The sequence below is a fragment of the Macrosteles quadrilineatus genome, unplaced genomic scaffold (assembly GCF_028750875.1).
Source record: "Macrosteles quadrilineatus isolate MER2022 unplaced genomic scaffold, UCM_ALF_1.0 Scaffold_1__1_contigs__length_201487025, whole genome shotgun sequence".
NCBI classification, from domain to species: Eukaryota; Metazoa; Arthropoda; class Insecta; order Hemiptera; family Cicadellidae; genus Macrosteles; species Macrosteles quadrilineatus.
The window spans coordinates 161,013,953-161,035,799 of record NW_026542594.1 but is presented as its reverse complement, the minus strand read 5'-3'; the positions used below and the strand labels follow the sequence as shown (position 1 = coordinate 161,035,799).

Below are 21,847 nucleotides of genomic sequence, written 5' to 3'. Positions count from 1 at the left end.
GTATGCTAGTATTTACAAAATATATTTTGTTGATAGGATAATGCAGTTGTTTTTTTTTTTAATAACGGTATTGTTTGACAATTACCAGTATATTTCATCAAACAAAATTATTAATTTCCTCTACCCAGAATATCTTATTGTACACTTTCATTTGTGTACATTTTTGATGTCTTCATTCTTAGTGTAAATGCAGTGTTTTCATAGGACTGGTGCGCTGCTTAACAAAACAAAACGGGGAAATTACTCAATGATCAGTGATCTTATTATACTTTCAACAAATATATTTCAAAATAACTCGTAAAATATCTTACATGCCACATATTCTATTTAACAAAAGTGGGAGAACAACTTGAATTTACAATAATATTGATTTCTTGATGCTCACTTTTGCCAACAACGCGTTTTTGTCGTTTTTGTGTTGTGTACGTCGTCTAATGTGTTATTAATGGTTAGATAACTAAATAATCTAAAACACTTCTGTTCAAATTTAAATTCCAAAACTCGGATTACGCAAGTGAACAATGTTTTCTTTCAATTGATTTTCCTAGACGTCCTTCGAGACAGCTGGGGAGGTAAAGTACGATTCCTGATATTCTATTCACCATACTTTTCATTGGTAGCCTACAAATTGCAATCGAACGAAATCCGTGAATCAATGACTTCAAAATCTATCTATGTTTATATCTCAGTGACGTTGACTAAGATCAAAGAAAAATGCCTACGTCAAAAATTGCGGAGACTAAAGTGAAATGGAGCGCGAGATTCCGCTTCGTCGACCGGCTGTGATCCAGCGCCGGAGATCAAGCTACCCCTCTCATACCTCCGCTACCCCTCGCATACCCCCGCTACCCTCGCATACCCCTCACGGGCTCACATACCCCCGCTACCCTCGCATACCCCTGCAAACCCCCGCGCTACCCTCTCATACCTCCGCTACCCTCGCATACCCCCGCATAACCCCGCTACCCTCTCATACCTCCGCTACCCTCGCATACCCCCGCTAACCTCGCATACCCCCGCTACCCTCTCATACCTCCGCTACCCTCGCATACCCCCGCTACCCTCTCATACCTCCGCTACCCTCACATACCCCCGCTACCCTCGCATACCCCCGCATACCCCCGCTACCCTCTCATACCCCCGCATACCCCCGCATACCCCCGCTACCCTCTCATACCTCCACTACCCTCACATATCCCCGCTACCCTCGCATACCCCCGCATACCCCCGCTGCCCTCTCATACCCCCGCATACCCCCGCTACCCTCTCATACCTCCGCTACCCTCGCATACCCCCGCATACCCCTGCATACCCCCAATACCCTCTCATACCACCGCTACCCTCGCATACCCCCGCTACCCTCTCATACCTCCGCTACCCTCGCATACCCCCGCTACCCTCGCATACCCCCGCTACCCTCTCATACCTCCACTACCCTCGCATACCCCCGATACCCTCACATACCCCCACTACCCTCGCATACCCCCGCATACCCCCGCTACCCTCTCATACCTCTGCTACCCTTTGCATACCCCCGCTACCCTCGCATACCCCGCAAACCTCCGCTACCCTCTCATACCTCCGCTACCCTCGCATACACTCGCATACCCCCGCATACCCCCGCTACCCTCTCATACCTCCGGTACCCCTCGCATACCCCTCACGGGCTCACATACCCCCGCAACCCTCGCATACCCCCGCATACCCCCGCTACCCAAACATACCCCCCCTGCCCTCGCATACCCCTCTACCCTCGCATACCCCCGCTACCCTCGCATACCCACGCTTTCCTCGCATACCCCCGCTATCCCTACATATCCTTAGTATATCCCTTGCATGCCCCAGCTAATCTCGCATACCCCTAATATGTTTTGTACAAGTTGTTTTGGAACAAGTTTACTTTGAACGAGATATTATCAAATTTATTGATACAAAACAAAAAAATGCAAGACAATCATTATGAAAAGTGTACATTAATGTTGTCATTAATTTTGTATACATGTTCAGAAGGTATACTTATGCATAAAAGGACAATTAGTTCCTTTCTTGTTTTCATGACAGCTTTTTAATTTATTTCAACCATAAACCGTGAGGGCCTAAAGTTTTTATTTGTAAGATAACGATGCTCTTGGTGGTGGACTTGTTCTCGAACTTTGAAAAGAGATGTCCTAAACTCATTCCATGACTGTGGAAATCAATAACTCTCATTTAAAATTAGGAAACCTATTTTTCATGAATTTTGAAATATACTGAAAGATATTACTGTCGTTTAATTGTTAACGACAAATTATTAGTGCCAGTTGTAATTAACACTCGAAGACCATTTTATGCATTTAGAAAACGCATGGTAAAGCTTTACCAAAAACGTTGAAATTTTCTTTAATTCAACCAAATGGATGGGTTTAAGTTCGTAAGGTTTCACGTGGATTATAAACTAATGTATAAATTCATTACCGGTAGTTTATCCATTAAACTGTGCGTATCTTTGTGGTACGTGACAGCTTATATCCAAAACAGGTACAAAGCGAAGAGCTTTTATTTGTAAAACGTGCTAGTATGTCAATGGTAAAATTGAGCCAATTTAAATAAATTGTAAAAATGGTTTCGTAACAAATAGATTACGTTTGTAAATATTTATGATTTTACTGACCAAATATAATCTAAGCTATTTAACTCTAAGAAATTATAAATAACTAAAATTTTTAATTTCTCATATTAGGCTTGGAAACTACGTTTGAGGGTAAATCAAGACTTTTAGACGCAGAACATTATATTCTTGGTTTCACATGCGTGACAATTTAATGACCAGCTCTCATTTTCTCGAGGACAGCGGTCCTTTGTACGTTAACCCCCCCTATATTGTTGTTGGTTTAAATATACTCTCTTAAATCAACTTACTTTTAAACTGCTCGGAACTGCGAGTACGAGCTAAATATTTAGAAACCCTTTGCTAGACTAAGTAAAAAACTTGATGAAACTATGGATATATTTTAGTTCTTTAATCTACGAAATGAAACTGTAGATGATGTATGCATAAGAGAGTGATAAACTATAATTTCTACTTACTGTATGAATGTTAAAATATTTCACAGCACTTGTATCGTCTTACCTGAAAAGCAGAAGAATTCAATTAGTATTATAATTGAAATATATCTTGAATAAATTGGACACTATTTAATATTTACTAAGCCTTTAGAATTTGATGTATCTAGAAGCAAATACTACTGAGGTTAAGTGATATCGTGTAGCCTATATTATTGTTTACGAAAGAAAAGCGGGACCAGAATTTCATCTATTACAATTGCTGGATAAAAGAAAACTAAAACACAGTCGGAAATGAAAGGTCATTTCCTCCGTTTCCTCCGGACATTTCATTACACTATAGATAGATATGCTGCCTCCAAATATCGTTCTGACCTCTCCTTTGGTTATTTGTTAGGGCCCGGAAACTACTTCGTTTTTACATACATACAAAATGCTGTATTATAAAATTAAGGACCGAAGATGATATCAGAAGGTTTTTAACCAAGAAAAACTTGATTTATCATAGATTTAAAATTGGTTTATAACTGTATAAATTAAGTTACCTGTTATAGCAGACATTTTTATATATAATTCGTGAGGGTCAACAATAATTAGAATTTTTAAAAAGGTTAATTAAAAAGTAAAATCGCAACATAGAACAACTTATGTTGTACAATATTAAACCATACTACGCATATAGTTTTACCATCGTGCAAACAAACATTACACTTGATATTTTAATATCTTTGTAATGTAAATCCTGTTTTGATTATTCTAGTCTGAAATGGTTTCAAAATAAATAAAACGTTGGGCTAAAATTAAATGGTAACTGCAATCGATACTGTGTGGTCTAATTGGAACGTTGTATTTAGCGAGTGACTTATTAATATACGTAAGCGATCATTTACATGTTAACGATACTTGTACTAACCATAGACACATGAGTTTGTGGTAGTAATTCTATTCATCCCCACAAACACAACAATACGTCAGACCATCTGACTACACAGTACACATTGTTGAAATGTTGCTATGCACTAATGTAATTGTGTTCTGCGGGTGCCTTGATACATATCTAATGAGCTTCATTGGAGAAAATCACGTATCCGACTGTTCCAGAGGGGGATAGTTTTCAGCAAATCTAGTATTTCCATCCACTGTGGACTTGATTAATCTGTGTACATCCAATGATGACGGATTTTCTGGTTGTTATGGATGACATCATACTTTATCATGATGTAGACGACCTAGCTATGTCAAAAACTGTTATATAAATATATTCTACGGATACAAAAATATACATTATCCTCAACTCGATGTTTTGATCCTCGCAGTTTTTTTTATCATCAGTTCAAATACAAAAATACCCCCGTCACAGCAAACCTGCATACTAAGCGAATTTCCATTTACCCGGCTTGATTTCTACTAAAATATTCCCTATAAATTTTCAGATTTATTTCCTATTTAAATAACATTAATTTTAGTGAGTAGTTAGGTTTGCTGCTACGGGGAAGATGTTGAGGTGTGTTTTTTCAATTGAAATATTGATAGCTTAGTATGAAATAAACCAAATTGCCAAATTTGATTAAAATATATCCATAAACAAGCAAACTAGAACAGTTTATTTATTCTCCATAAGAATAACATGGGAATTTTAAATTTACAATTTTTTTAATTTTCTCCGTAGTCAATGAACATTCAAAAACACTTCAATATACTAAATTATTTGTTTTTTTAAGCTCTTCAAAATGGTCTAGAGAGAAATTTAGAAATTTAAAGTTTTTAGGGTCAAAAATTAGAAAAACCCATTTTTACCCCATAAAACCCCCCATAAACCCCTGATCCCATGGTCCGATTATGCTGGTTCGCGAACTCGTTCGAATTAACGTAGGTTCACACGTTTGTACCAAATTTCATCAAAATCGGATCAATTTTGCTCGAGTTATCGCGCTAACGGACACATATATAAATATATATATATATATATATATATATATATATATATATATATGAATTTGAACGGATGGTGTTTTTGCCCTCTGGGGACCTCAAAACGAAAAAGTAAATCGGTCCCGGGTCTAGGTCTTACCATGAGACCTACGGTAATAGCTTATTCCCTATATGGGAAATTCGCTAAAACTAATTTTTTTCCAACAATAAGACGAAAATCTACCTAAATAGTCGCCATACACATCCATTGTATCAATGATAGATCTCTGTATTATCATTAAATAGTTAGCGTGGCAATGCTGTTCAGTTCAAGGTAATATGTTGTGCCAAAATCATGAACTGATATTTTTTGTGACTATTGAGAGAGTTCAAGACTATTTTTTGAAGAGCGCATATGCCAAATGTAGAGTTAAGGTCAAAAGAGGCTACAATTAATTAAAATTGCGTTTAAGTATTTTTTTGGAACAATTGTGTACCAAAAAGACTAATGCGTATTTTTGGTAATAATACTTTTAAAACATCAGTCATAAACTTTATACTATAGTAAATTATTGGAATCGAACCAAAATTTTGTACCATTACAAACAAAACACAATAATAAGGGGTTTAGGTGTCACGCCTTGAGAAATGTTTTAGTTATCAACAGGCTACATTTACCTAGAGAGGATGCTCAGCCCTAATGATAAGATAAAGGCTCCAAGTTAGAATCAGCCTCATTGGAGAATGTCACGTCTTGCAGTCAGCTGCTGATGGGGATGGTTCAGCACGCGTTACCGCCAATTATATCCAAAGTGATTATGCAGCATTACATTGACAGGCTACTAATTGTTGAAGTAATATATAATTATCTACCCTAATTGTGAACCAATCCACGTATTGCTAAGCATGTAACCGCTCTCTATTCAAGGGTTTATTTGGACTAATGAGTAGACTAAAAAAAAAAACGGTTAGTAAATGTTTTGGTGAATCTAGATTTAAGATGTATATACGATTACTGCTCCTCTAAACGTTAAGAAAAATAAATATATTTATTGTAAGAATTCAAATAGTTTGTTAATGTGTCAAATGCGGCATTCAACACTTACAAACAGAATACAGATGTAATTTATACAAACATAGTATACACGGTGATTCTAAATTGTTACACTTTTGAAACTGTATAGATTAAAAACCATGCAACCTATTCGAAAGGAAATACCTAAAGTTTTATTTGGCGCCACTTTGGTAAATATAGTATCAAAATTAGCTTCTACAGAAATGTTTTAATTTTAACTACTGTTTTAAATTAAAACTCAATTTTAAATCTATGTAACTCGCCGCATCAAAATGTATGTACACAATAGAAGGTGTTTTAATAAAAAAAATTTAACAAGATTATAGCTAAAAGCTATAAATTCTATATGTGCCCCCTCTGGCTGCACAGTGCACAGCACACATCCATTCCATGATTGAATTGAAGCCATCCCAATCTCTAAAACACAGAAGACTTTTTGCTTTTTGAAGGTTCCTCGCAACTTATAATAATGGTGGACAACAATAACTGAGCGGTAAATTATAGAACTAATTGACCCCTAGCAGTATTACTTAAAAGACAAATATTTAACAATTCAACGAAGTGTATGCAGTTTTGAGATTCAGAGAAGTAAACTGGGTAATTAATTTAAAATCGTTGTTAAGATCTAAAAATGTCTGTAGAGGCTAATTTTGCAACCATGTTTACAAAAGTGGTGTCAAATAAAACTTTAGAATCTCCTCTTTCATTTTATTCTCAGCCCGTCATGAAAGGTTGTATGGTTTTTTATTTATAGAGTTTTAAAAGTGTAACAATAATTTAGGATCACCCTGTATTATTGTTAAATCTAATTATATCTCAAATAAAAGGGAAACACGATCATATGTGTACAATGAGCATAATACTTGTACAATATGTTTTTATCAGTAACAAAATTCATAAGGTCTGGTAGGTAATAATTGATGTATTTGAGAGTATTTGCTAACTAAATTGACTGAAAAACGAATGAAATGTTTGGCACAGCTTTATGAAATATATAAAGTAATGTAAGGGAAATACAACGATATTCGACTGATCTGTACAAGCAGCAGTGTGTGGCAGTTGGTGCAGAATATCACACTACATTTATTTCAGTCAACGCCACGTTCAATATAACTACGACCTGACCTTTTAAAGTATGATTCCGATTAAGCTCTAGATTTAATGCCTGTAATATACCAACATGGAGTCTAAGTCTTTAAAACGTGTATTTATTCAGTTAAAAAGTGTGGCGGTTATTTATTTCCCATCACTCTGTATTCGAAAATAGCCCATTTCCGTACAGCTGAGATCTTCGAAGATCATCAATTTCCATAAAAAAAATAGTGATCAGCTGATTTTTCCTGACATAAACATTGCTTTCGCTTCACAATCAATACTTTGCCTGACATCAACAAAGTTACAACTGAGTTGAATCAGCTAACTTTTACACTAAAATTAATTGCACATCCGTCCACTCGCATGTAAAACACTACTCGTCCCAAAATGGGCCACTTTCGTGACTAGTAGTGAAATATACTATTAAATTTAACCTCCGACCTTTTGAAGTTTGGATGAAATTATATTGTAGCCAACGATCACATTGTAGCAGGAATTTTGATGGCAGATAAAACTAATTGAATTTATTTCAGTAACAGGACCCCATGGTGTTTTGTTAAGTTATTTAAATATGTAAATTGAGTAAAAACACATTATTATGGTATGTACATGTACAAAATGAAACCAAAGCTGGAAGTACTAAGTATATATTATTATTTATCCATCAACCTAATCATGTGAGAAACAAAATCTGTATCGAAAAATAAAACTACCCTGTATATGCCAGTAGCTCTGGATTACAAAACTTCAACATGGCGAAGGATAAATAATGTTGAAAGTAATAAATGAAACAAAGTTCGATCCTTTTCATCATGGACAAACATATGAGCAAGTGTATTTATAGGTTTATTGCACAGATTGATCAGCTGTTTGCACGCCTCCTCAGAGCTACCTTATCGTGTTTATACAGAGGTCTCAGAGGAATCAGCTGATCCGGTTTGTTTGGAGCTGTTCTAATGAGTCTATCTGCTGCTTCCAAACCCAGATTAGGTTGTTTAGTCAAAGGTCAACTCAGCTAAACTTAGTGATGGCCCGTTTGTCAATTCCACGCTTTTTAAATATCAGAAATTATAACTAAACAATTTTAAAATACGGATAATATATCCCAATTTCATCTTACGCCTTTGTTTTTTAACCCTTTGAGGTCGAATTCTTTCCCCATTTTTCGGCGAGTATATTTTGCCATTCGAGCAGTCGGGAAAATGGCGTCCGGTGACCTATACTCGCCATTCGACCACAAAATAACCTACAAGAAAAATGTTATTTGACTGGTAATTCATATTATCATGGATTAGTGATAAACTAACGATCAAACAGTTTAATTTATTATTATTTAAGTGATATTTATTTACTATAACGAGCTCTAAACATCTGAACATTAACGTTTAAATTATTTTTGATAGGCGTGAATTTTTGTACAATAAAGCTATTTGTCAACTGTTGAGGAAATTGGCACTGTTTCAAACTATAGTTATGTTTACTCATTAGGCTTGTCGAGTCTTTATATTTCACTGAGTTACACTTAAATTTTTAAAATTACACTTTGCACAGGAAATACACGTTCTGCATTGTGCATATACTTTATATATTTCACGTTCTGCATCAATCAAACAGATTGATCTTTAACCATATTTTATCAATATTATGATTATTTTTTCACAAAATAACAATTATTGGTCAAAGTAGCATTGCTGCAGTCCTAAATAATTGTTCATCCACTGGAAAGCCATAGTACTGTTTTGTTCATTTGTCATTCGGAATGAGTGAAGTGGTTTGCAAAGAAAAAAATTCTATTTAGAAATCAGATGTTTTGCTATTTATTGAGAAATCAGCTGTTTTCAAAAATTTCTTGCCTTCATTTTTCAGACATAAAACATCAACTAACACAAGTCTTGAACTCTTCACGTAATTACCTATTGGGCGCAAGATGGTAGCTATTATTTTATTTTATAAATAACTCCCATTTCAAAGGTATCGCACGCGGTTTATTTTCACCATATGCAGTTCACATGAAGCTTTATCTTTGTCAGTAATATCAGCGGCAGGTGGATTTGAGCTCAACGGCCGGACATTAGCATATAAAAGAGCAAACAACTTCGTCTCCTCCGCAGTACAAAGCCACTTCGCCCAGTAACGCTCTGTTTTCTACGAATCTATGAAAGTTAATAAGATTATTTGAATGACTGATTCAACCTTTGTTCAGTGCTTATAATTGAGATGGTGTAGCTTATTAAAATTGATTCAGTGTGCATATTTGTTTTATTTACTTCTTTAAGTTATCCTACACAAGCGATGAGAATTTACCAAATAATAATTAGTCATGATAACTTATGAATAATGTAATGTTTTTTTATTATACTAGTAAATGAAGTATGCATAAAGCACCTATGGAATCGTTTTGTTCTATGATTGATGTTTTATGAGATTAGGTTAAGTTTGTGTACGTGCCAGTTGCCGTGTAGTACACGAGTCTACTTCGATAGTTCAAGGAAAACGAGGCAGAATATTTGACTTGGCGAGATAGGGCATAACGCGTGTTTAAGCTCTATCTATAACTAGGCCACCGCGTATTTAAGGAAATTGCAAAGGATTTGTGTCAAAGAGGTTATCTCCTGACAACCTCTGGGTGGATTTCGTGTACATCATAGCAATAGATACTTTGGTTTTGAATGCAGGAAGATTTTCACGATTTGCGGTCTAATCAAAACAGAATTTTTTTCATTGTGTCATTATATATATATTATTTCTTCTTTCCAGACGAAGCTCATGCTAAACCGCAATAGTTTATCTCGTTATGCCGATTTTAATATGCAGCCTGATTACTTGATATAAACAGCATTCGGCTTGGAGTTTTAAGTAAACCCTGTCTCGTCAACTTTAGTAAATTATATCCGTCTGAGAATATTATATGTATATTATAAACATTATATGTTCAATATTTTCATAGGTTTTAACTTGTATTAAGTCCCAACTTCACATCCTAGGACGCTATGTTCTAGTCTGGAACTGTTCTACGAATTACTTTAGGCTAGCCCTAGAGGTTTGCGGCATTATCACGTGGAATGTAATATTTCATTTCATTTCATTCATTATTTAGTATTAATTTTTTTTTATTTTAACTTCTATTCATACACCTAATAATCACTCCTCAGAAAGACTGTCCTAATATTCATTTTCCTAATTTATATAATTTCATTAATATGTTCAATTAATCATTAATAACATTCATTTCATAGCCTATATTTTTTTTTACAACGCCCACAACCTAATTATTTATTAAATATGTAAGAGAATTGCAATACATCAAAATTTCTTATAATATCATTTCAAAATTAGTCCTTAAGGAATCAAAATTTAAGATGCAGTGAAAGTGATCCCATGTGTTTAACAATCAGTGATGTGAACATTGAAATTGAGAGAGAAGGAAGCCATTGAGAAGTTGAAATTGTTAGAAGAAGGACTCAAAATTTTACCTAAATCAAATTCATTCATCAAGAAGACCAGTTTCAAGTTATATCACAGTTTTTTAAGCCTAAACCTCAAGAGGACTCAACTCAATCATTATCTTCAAAATTAAGTATAATCTTTTCTTTAAACTCTTTTAAATTTTGTGCTAATTGGACTTACCTTTTGGACAACACCAAAATTAGATTTTTCATTGTTGGGATTTATAAGTTCAACACCTTAATTAGGCCTATTTGGACACTATTACATTTATTAATTATTAGCATTCAAGCCAGCACGACACCCTACCCTGAGATAGATCACATCTAAATTATTTGAACCTTCAAGTTATTATTCAAATTTATCTTTTATTTCAATTTAATTTTAACCCCATACACCATTGTCAATCCTTTCATTGTAACGTCAAGCCTTTTCTCATTGCATGTTAATTGTTCATTTGTTTAAATAAAACACCTTTTGTAATCCTTCTCTTTGTTAACTTATTAACTTTAAACATTTATAGAATAGGCCTAGCCTAAATGAATATTGTAAGGTGAGTTTACAGGAAAAAATCCATTGGTGATTGGCGGGATTTTAACCCGGACCCCAAGCTTTGAAGACCCGCGCTCTATCAGACCAGCTCGCTCCCAGGTCTTAGCTTTCCGTTAAAACACAAATGATAGACCAAATAAAACCGACAAATGTGTTTTGCAGTGTTTGGTCCCGTATCAAACTTGGAACATTTCAACTTGTCAAAATCAATTGATATTGTATCTCTCATGTCGGCGACGCGAAAACTCATGCCTCGTTTGCTTCAGTCGCGATGACATTTCAATACCGTTAGCTAAACTGTAGACGCATATTATTCAAAACACTTTAAATTACAAGTTTTATTTTACTCACTTAACTAAGGTTCATAAAGGAGAATGTGTGCTGTATATTGAAACAACAGTTAATTACTCAGTGAGGATATTTTATTTTATTCGTATGACAAGGAACACAACCGTGTGTTGAGATGCGTTAGTATTGAAAATGAACAGTAAAATTTACTGAACCACAGTAGTTGAGATTTATGCATATTTTTTCTTATATATTTGCAGTAAAGTTTTAGCACACTTATAATTATAAGTTTAAGGGACAACCCATGGATTTCATCCATGTGATAATGCCGACACATTCTAGGACTAGCCTGAAGTCAGCTCCAGGCTAGAACATAGTGTCCTAGGATGTAAAAGTGGGACTCAAAAAAACTATTAACATTTTAACAAAAAACACTTTTTACCTTCCATGTCACATCTAAATAATGTCAATAAAATTTATAATAGATCTGATTTGTTAAGGGAACATTTTAGTTGGAATTCCACGCAGGCATGGAAATTCACTTAGTCTGCAGGTCTGCTGTGGCGGGGGTGTATAATGTATACTTACAATTAAGTCTTACAGTTGTATCAATAACCAATTAAAACTATTTTTTCAAAATGAGGTTTGCTTCGTTCTTCTGATAAATTATGGCAATGTCTCACCTTTGACACCTCATTTCGTAAACATTTTAAAGCCGATGATACAGTATTTCGATGCTTTAAGCCATTAGGAAAGATCAAGCAGAGTAAACGAGCGTAAACATGCACAGAACACCAGTTTCATATGTCACCAGGGTACGTTACAAACAACTGGACAGATTTATTTGTGGGTAAGTGGCAAACATATCAACACAACATGTTTTCGTCTCCCGATGGTGCTTTTCATGATAACACTATTGCAGCCTCGTTTGTCCACTACAATGTATTTTATTGGCTTGTTTATACGTAAACAAAGTTGTTTTATAGAGTACATTACAGTTTAATGGTTATTTTTTACGTAAAACATTACCACAAACGTGCTTCCTCAATTCAAGTATGTTCCTAGCAATATCAGAATAGTTGTGGCATTGTTGAGCTTATTTTCTAAATAATGGAAAATAGTTTTCCAACGGCAAACTATAAGCGTGTTGATATATTTTACGAAACAGAATAACCAAAATTGTATTCGATAAATCATTCGATTAAAGATAGTGTCATAGTGTAGTTATTTCGATTGTTTTTGTGGAACTCAGTCAAAATGGTCCATTATGCTATGATTCATTCTCATTTAGCCTACAATATACACGTTTATGGAGCAACCACTGTTAATAATCCGAAATAATTATTAAAACTACACAAGAAATTAATCAGAATAATGCCAAATATGGAAGGAGCCGACCATATTAAATAATAATAATTTAAAGAATTAAGAATTATAACGGTATATGTATATGAATCTATTGTTTACTGGAAAAAAAATACCAAGAGGAATTGGAGACTGGTCAGTAGATCCAAAGTCTTGATACAATAAACAATAAAATAACCCCGCCGCAGCAAACCTGCCGACTAAGCGAATTTCCATTTGTCTGAATTGATTTTCAGTTAAATATATTTTAATAACATTAGGTTTAACGATTACCTAGGTTTGCTGCTACAAGGAAACTAATAAAGTGTGTTTTTGAGTAAAATATTGATAGCTTAGTACAAAATAAATAAATTTGCCAAGTTTGATAAAAATATATTCATAAACAAGCAAACTACAACATTAGACAATATTCTCCATAAGAATAACATGGGAATTTTAAATTTACAATTTTTTAAATTTTCTCCGTTACTAATAATCGAACAAAAATACTTTCATATACTAAATTATTTGTTTTTTTAAGCTCTAAAGAGAAATTGGGAAATTTTGTGTTTTGAGGGTAAAAAATGAGAAAACCCAATTTTTACCCCATAAAACCCCCCGTAAAGCCCCGTTCCTATGGTCCGATCGTGCTGGTTCGCGAACTCATTCAAGTTTATCCCGCTTTACACCCTTAAACCAAATTTCATCAAAATCGGACAAAAATTACTCAAACTATCGCGTTCACGGACGTATATATATATATATATATATATATATAAAAGTCTATATATATATATATATATATACATATATAAAAATTTGAACGAATAGTGTTTTTGTCTCTGGGGACATCAAAATGAAAAAGTAAATCGGTCCCGGGTCTAGGTCTTACCGTTCCACCTACGGTAATAGCTACTTCCCTATAGGGAAATTCGCTAAAATGAGCTTGCAAAGCCACATATTAAAAATGTTTAACAAAAGGCCAAATTATATCGGATCTAGAATTTTAAACAAAATTCTTCCTATAATAGACACAAATCAAAGGTTGTCAAAAAATAAAATAAAATTAAGAAATTGAATTAAAAGATATCTCAATAAAAATTTTACACTTAGTTGATAGAGCATTATACTCACTAGATGACTTACCAAATAACTAATGGCATAAAATTGAAGATTATCCAGCATAAATGATGGGGTTTTTAACATTATTGTACTACTACTAACAGAAATTGTATTATTTAGAAGGATTAGTTTATGAAATGGCGCATTCAGTGTACTAGCGCTATGTACAAAACAATGAATAAAGAGTGGTTTGACTCTGACTTAATCTAAGTGCAAAAATGAAATCTGTCAAAATGAGGTGCTTAAGATTGTCAACTAAAATGAAATATTTTCATCCTAAAAATAAAAATCCTGACTCCAACTAACGGTCAGACGGTATCCACCCATGTACAAGAAACGGCGACCCATTTTGCTTTTCGGAATACAAATTACATTATTGCTTTGCCAAGCTATAGACAGAGCGGGAGATCTAATGGAGCGTTATTTACGCATCGCTAAGCGACTGTAATCTGCGAATTCAGGACCAGCAAACACTAACCAAGCTTCAAGCAGGGTGTTAATTTAAACTAGTTTAATTTTAACAATTTTAATATATATTGGCTCAAAAATGTGGCAAAACATAAAGTTAAATGTATATTAATATGTGTCTAGAGACCGAATGACATTAAAACATATATATATATAACCACAAACTATAACTTAATCATACTCTGCTAATACAGCTGAAAGTTATTCGGAATAGTAGTAATAACAGCGTAGCAATACGTATAATTATTATTTTTAGAGTCTCTATTTATCTATTATTATTGTGTCATATATTATTACAATTGAAATTACACGAGAGTTTGGCAATGATGTGACCCACATTTGAAGGTATACTAGAGAGCATTACACTGGGTTTATGACTGAGCGAGTTTGTAGGTACAGTAGCTTAACTAGTTTGAATTAGTAAATGTAACTTTTTGAGCCTGTCAGAGTTTTTAATGAGTTAAATATCTATTTTTACACTTAAATCACGAAAATGCCAAATTTTGTTACAACCATTAGTGTAGATTTTTTTTTGTATTTAGGTTGTTAAATAAATAAAAAATGAAGGATAATTTGCAAAAAACTGCACTTAAAATTGTTTATGTTATTTAATGGAGAAAAAATTAACCATTAGTTTCTTTTTTGATGAATTTGATCAAATTTGGAAAGTTTCTTTATTCTATACTATACTATATTACCGTTTTGACGAAAACCCCCCTTTGTTATTTCTATAGCAGCAAATACAAATAACCGTTAAACATGATGTTATTTAAATGGGAAAAATCTTACATGTTTAAGAAAATACGTAAATAGAAAACCAAGCAGACTACTTCAATTTTGCAGGGTTTGCTGCAGCAAAAGTACTTTAACTAAATACTACCAACTTAGGCCCTATCCCTGTTATAACAAAGTATAGATCTAATATGTAATCTAATCTAATAAATTGAATGCTGAACAAAAAGGACGCCGAAACTTAATACATAATGTTAGATTACATCGATGTTAGATAATAGACTGTGAATAAATAGTGCAGTTTGCGAAATACAATAACAAATATAATTTTTGCACAAAAAAGCTTAACTCAAAACATGTGCCACATCTAAAAGAATAGTTCGGCTCGTCAGAACGCGAGTTGAGTTTGGGTTTTGTTTAGTGGATAGACAAAGCGCGCTGTGTAATGGAGCGTGATCTTCCACATCAGTAAACGACTGTAATCTCTGAAACTGTGGATAACCCACCAGAGCAGTGCTGTGTAGCAGTTCTCGTCACTGCATACCTAAACAGTGACACTTTGGAGTAATGCTGACTGTGTCAGAGTAATCTATGAAACTGTGGATAACCCACCAGAGCAGTGCTGTGTAGCAGTTCTCGTCACTGCATACCTAAACAGTGACACTTTGCAGTAATGCTGACTGTGTCAGAGTAATCTATGAAACTGTGGATAACCCACCAGAGCAGTGCTGTGTAGCGGTTCTCGTCACTGTATACCTAAACAGTGACACTTTGCAGTAATGCTGACTGTGTCAGAGTAATCTATGAAACTGTGGATAACCCACCAGAGCAGTGCTATGTAGCAGTTCTCGTCACTGTATAGCTAAACAGTGACACTTTGCAGTAATGATGACTGTGTCAGAGTAATCTCCGGAAACTGTGGATAACTCACTAGAGCAGTGCTGTGTAGCAGTTCTCGTCACTGTATACCTAAACAGTGACACTTTGCAGTAATGATGACTGTGTCAGAGGCTAGAGCAGTGATGTGTAGCGGTTCTAGTCACTGTATACCTAAACAGTGACACTTTGCAGTAATGATGACTGTGTCAGAGTAATCTATAAAAACTGTGGATAACCCACCAGAGCAGTGCTGTGTAGCAGTTCTTGTCACTGCATACCTAAACAGTGACACTTTGCAGTAATGCTGACTGTGTAAGAGTAATCTATAAAAACTGTGGATAACCCACCAGAGCAGTGCTGTGTAGCGGTTCTCGTCACTGCATACCTAAACAGTGACACTTTGCAGTAATGCTGACTGTGTAAGAGTAATCTATAAAAACTGTGGATAACCCACCAGAGCAGTGCTGTGTAGCGGTTCTCGTCACTGCATACCTAAACAGTGACACTTTGCAGTAATGCTGACTGTGTAAGAGTATTCTATGAAACTGTGGATAACCCACGAGAGCAGTGCTGTGTAACGGTTCTTGTCACTGTCTACCTAAACATTGAAACTTTGCAGTAATGATGACTGTGTCAGAGTAATATCTGAAACTGTGGATAACCCACCAGAGCAGTGCTGTGTAGCAGTTCTCGTCACTGCATACCTAAACAGTGACACTTGTGGAGTAATGATGACTGTGTCAGAGTAATCTATGAAAATGCGGATAACCCACCAGAGCAGTACTGTGTAGCTGTTCTTGTCACTGCATACCTAAACAGTGACACTTGTGGAGTAATGATGACTGTGTCAGAGTAATCTATGAAAATGCGGATAACCCACCAGAGCAGTGCTGTGTAGCGGTTCTTGTCACTGCATACCTAAACAGTGACACTTTTGGAGTAATGATGACTGTGTCAGAGTAATCTATGAAAATGCGGATAACCCACCAGAGCAGTGCTGTGTAGCGGTTCTTGTCACTGCATACCTAAACAGTGACACTTTTGGAGTGATGCTGACTGTGTCAGAGTAATCTATGAAAATGCGGATAACCCACCAGAGCAGTGCTGTGTAGCGGTTCTTGTCACTGCATACCTAAACAGTGACACTTTTGGAGTAATGCTGACTGTGTCAGAGTAATCTATGAAAATGCGGATAACCCACCAGAGCAGTGCTGTGTAGCGGTTCTTGTCACTGCATACCTAAACAGTGACACTTTTGGAGTGATGCTGACTGTGTCAGAGTAATCTATGAAACTGCGGATAACCCACGAGATCAGTGCTGTGTAGCAGTTCTCATCACCATTTTTGCGTAACTAATTGAAAAATATACAGGGTCAGTGGTAATTGTACAAAAGTCACTTGTTTCCCAAGTGGGATTATAATATTCTCACAATAGTAACCGACAAGTTTAGTAATTTTTCATTATAAAGAATGATTAAAATGGAATATTAACGTAATGATATAGACAAGTTTGCTTTGTAATGATTTGAAAATATTTATATTGTGTGTATATGATTGAAAATAAACGCATAATAGTCCTATGAATTATTATGATAGAAGATGATTGAGGGGAGGATTTAGAGCAATCCGTTCTTTTTAGGTGTATTATTGATTACCATCGAGATCGGGCCGCGAGCTGCGTTCCTGAACAGAAGTTGTGACCCATTAAATTGGTACGTGATGTCGCTAGAAGCCAGAAACAATGTGTGCTGAGCTGATTCTACAACATTTATTTTGTAGAACAACATTATAACTGCTAATTATATTTATTTGCCGATACCCCAAAAATGATACTTTTACTCAAGCTCAAAAGTCTTCGTGGTTGAATCGCTGTAAAATACGGTTTTTCTGTAAGATTGGTGACGATATAACACTTATAAATTTAAATAGCTTGAGGTAAGTGTAGTTACAATTTTACCAATGAAAATTATAAAGAAATTATAACGTTACTATGCAGTATTGTTGAAATTCTGTGTTTAAATCCGACAGTAAGTTTACATAAGTTCATCATACAATCGTTATAAAATACTAAGCGCCTTCATCTTTAACAAGAGACGTTTTCAAACACCCGTTAAATAAAATATATGAAATACACCTGGGCTACATCAGAGAGATAGACGAGTACCATTGATGTATTTAATGTTGTTGGAAGCGACGAGTGACAAAGTATTGTCGGGGGGCAAGTTATGAGCCTTCTCCGTCTGGTAGCTTAGATAACGGTAATATGGCAATTGTATCCTCTCCAGGCAATGATAACGCTAACTTTTCAACAAGTTTGATTTATAACATTTATCATGAAAATTGAGTTTCAAAACATAAGTAATTATGGTATATTTTATATTTTACATAAAAATATAGGAATTGGTGTATTTCTATGTTCAACGTAAAGCATTACGCTACAAGGTGTGATAAGAAATAAAAGTGTTGATTTCATTATACAGTAGAACCTTGATAACAATACTCTCATGGGGATTGTAAAATAAGACTTGTTATCAAGGTTGACTTCTTATCGAGGTTTGTAATAACATGTGATTAGGGGTAAAATAACTTTAAGGGGATTTCAAAATGACACTTGTTATCAAGGGTGACTTGTTATCGAGGGTCTTCTTATCAAGGTTCCACTGTACAATAATTGTCGATTAAATTGTCACAAAGGTACAAATTTGTGTTTTAAAACTAACTAGTGCATTAGAAGAGTAAAAATAAAAATTTTGAAATTACTTCAGGCTAGACCTAGGGGTTGTGGCATTATCACTTGGATAATATCCATTGGTCATTTGGCAGGATTTGAACCCGGGACCTCAGGGACTGGAGTCCTGCGCTCTAACCACTAGACCAGCTCGCTCTCCTTTCTCTAATACTTTGTTACTAAAAATTGTATAGACAACAAATTTGCTAAAGCTGACTTTCACGCATGGTTTCTAGAATTTTTAAAATAAACATAATTTCATTGCCTTTGATTCAATTATGTCTAGTTATTGAAAAGTCTAAATGTATTAACATTGAAACGTGCACAGAATTAAAACTCGTTTTACGAATAGGTTTAATACCTTATGAACGAATAATACCTTAATTGTTTTGTTTTTGTTTTTAAAAGAAACCTTCATATACCTGGGTGAAGTCCATACACAATTTCCAGATAAAATTAAAAAACCAATAGCAGACAAATTAACTGCATCATCAATAAAGCACACACTTTCTCCCATTAGCAGCAATGCGTAGTTGCGCTATTTCGTTTAGAATTAAAAGAAACGTAACATACTAACATTTAATTAAACCCGGCTTTTTAATTCGTTTGTCCGTTATTTTATGAAATGTTTATTGGAAAATAACACAAGTTAAAATAACTTTTAAACCGTAATTTCTACAGCTATGGGAGTAAAAAATTTGGTTTAGAATGTAAAGGGCTTTAACATACACAATGTTTATCGACACTGTTCATGCCATTTTCGAGAAAACTCGATTTTTCTGTTAAATTATGATCTTTCATCGGAAAATTACAATTTGCAAAATAATGAAAAAAAACTCCTGTAGATACCATGCCAAGATATACTTGGTACATACATACAAAATTTCACCAAAATCAGATTTATATTATGATGCCAACTAGCCGATTTGTTATCTACATCAATTTGTTGTTTGATAGTTTTATTTGGATTTACATTGTTTTGGATATGCCTGAACATAGTACTTTAAATTTATTTCTATAACGCCATTCACGTGCAACATATTGGACTGTTGAATAAAAAAATATGGCCATTCATCCTTTTATACATATCATTTTATTTATTTCAATCGGTAATGAACTTCCAAGCAATTCACATTGTACACCATTTTCAATGAAAGTCAATAAATATTTGCAAGTCATATATTGAGATAATGTAAACTACAGTGTTAGAGAAGAGCAGTGTTTACACAGTGTAAACATGTTTTCCACCCAACATTTAACTCCGACGAGGATAAATAAATCTGTCTCCTAGTCCTACTATCTTCACCCATGAATCCACCCCACGTCTCTCTTACATATCAAACAAATGCATATTTTATGAACTACAACTTACTCTGTAGTCAGAGGGTTTAAGACTTAAAACATTGAATGCATTAGAAGTCATCCAAATGTTGAAAATGTAAATAAAAAAACTAAACTATAAAATTTTACAAAAACAAATGCTAGTTATTACTTTTAATGTAAATCAGATAATATAATAACGGAAAACGTATCTAACTAAGTAAACACCCCAAAAATATGTATACGAAATTTTCTACAACAATGCAGTGTGTAATAGGTCGTGCATTAATTACGCCAAATAATTCCTTAATTGCGCCCAAGCCCTCGAAGGGTCCCAAAAAATGTTTCTTAGTTGCGCCAAGCCCAAGCCAGGTAGGGGTGAGTTGCCGGCAGAAGAAATGTCCTTGTTTTCGTGTCATCCTAACCTAACTTAGCCTACTCAATTATACAGTCAAAAGAGGGCCGCCGCTTGGCTTGGTTAAGGAACGTATCAGGTGCCTCCCTGGAGTAGTTGGCGCAATTCAGGAAAACCCGACTACCTGACTCAGGTCATTTGGCGCAATTAATGCCCACCCGTCAAATAACTTTATATAGCTTCAACTTTTTTATCATTGCAATTTATGCTAGAGCGTGAAATCATTCCAACTTATAAGTTTGTTTCAAAGGTGCATACTAAACTAAGCATTTGAAATCCCAGTATTACGAACAATATGATTCCCTTAACAAAATATGTACACGTTCTTATACGAACCGCAGATTTCCCGTATGCCATTGCCTTCTTCCATCTCACCCTGCCTAAAAGATGTATTGAGTTTATATTATATTAGAATAGTATCAAGATAAGCAGCCAGTGTAGAACTCTTATCACGCCCAGGCAGAATCCCATGTGATAAATGTTGTACATTATACAGGGTGGCTGAAAAGTAACTTGCACCCCCACTTAACTTTTCAACCTTTTAAGATATTTGAAATCGGTTTGCGGCACCCTTCTTAAATATGAGGGGCTACAATAATTATGGTCAATTTTGAAAATGTTGCCCTTAGGGGTAGCGGGGGTAGGGGGTAGCTCAACATTTTCAAATGACAAGTATAGTCGAGTTTGGTATCATTGTACAGGTCTTGACGAAACATGAACATTGACATAAAGAAAACCAAAATCGGCTCACTAATAACAAAATGGTGCCCTAAAAGTTTCAAATCCAAATAACCATGAGAGTTGCAAAAAAATTAACTTGCAACCTCTTTAACTTTTTAACTTTTTGAGATATTTGAAATCGGTTTGCGGCAACTTGTTTGAAAATAAAGGGCTACAATAATTATGGTCAGTTTTGAAAATTTTGCCCATAGGGCTAGCGGGCGGGGGTAGGGGTTAGCTCAAGATTTTCAAATAGCAAGTATAGTCGAGTTTGGTATCATTTTGTAGGTCTTGACGAAACGTAACAATTAACATAAAAAAAATAGAAATCGGACCATTAATAACAAAATGGCAGCTAAAAATTATTGAGACAATGGTGATTTAAAGTAATTTTGAGCTGCCATTTTGTTATTAATGGTCCGATTTCTATTTTCTTTATGTTAATTGTTATGTTTCGTCAAGACCTACAAATTAATACCAAACTCGACTATACTTTCTATTTGAAAATCTTGAGCTACCTCCTACCACCACAACCCCTAAGGGAAAAATTTTTCAATACAGACCATAATTATTGTAACCCTTCATTTCCAAACAAGTTGCCACAAACCGATTTTAAATATCTCAAATAGTTAAAAAGTTAAAGAGGGTGCAAGTTAATTTTTTGGCCACCCTCAAGGTTATTTGGATTTGAAACGTTTTAGGGCACCATTTT

The 21,847-nt window shown here is 34.8% G+C and overlaps 1 protein-coding gene across 4 annotated transcripts in view; it reads right to left on the bottom strand.

The window, feature by feature from the left end:
* The window catches only part of LOC128988600 (serine-rich adhesin for platelets-like), a 271,927-nt gene that overhangs the window by 245,739 nt on the left and 4,341 nt on the right, over positions 1–21,847 (bottom strand). The window lies entirely within an intron of this gene.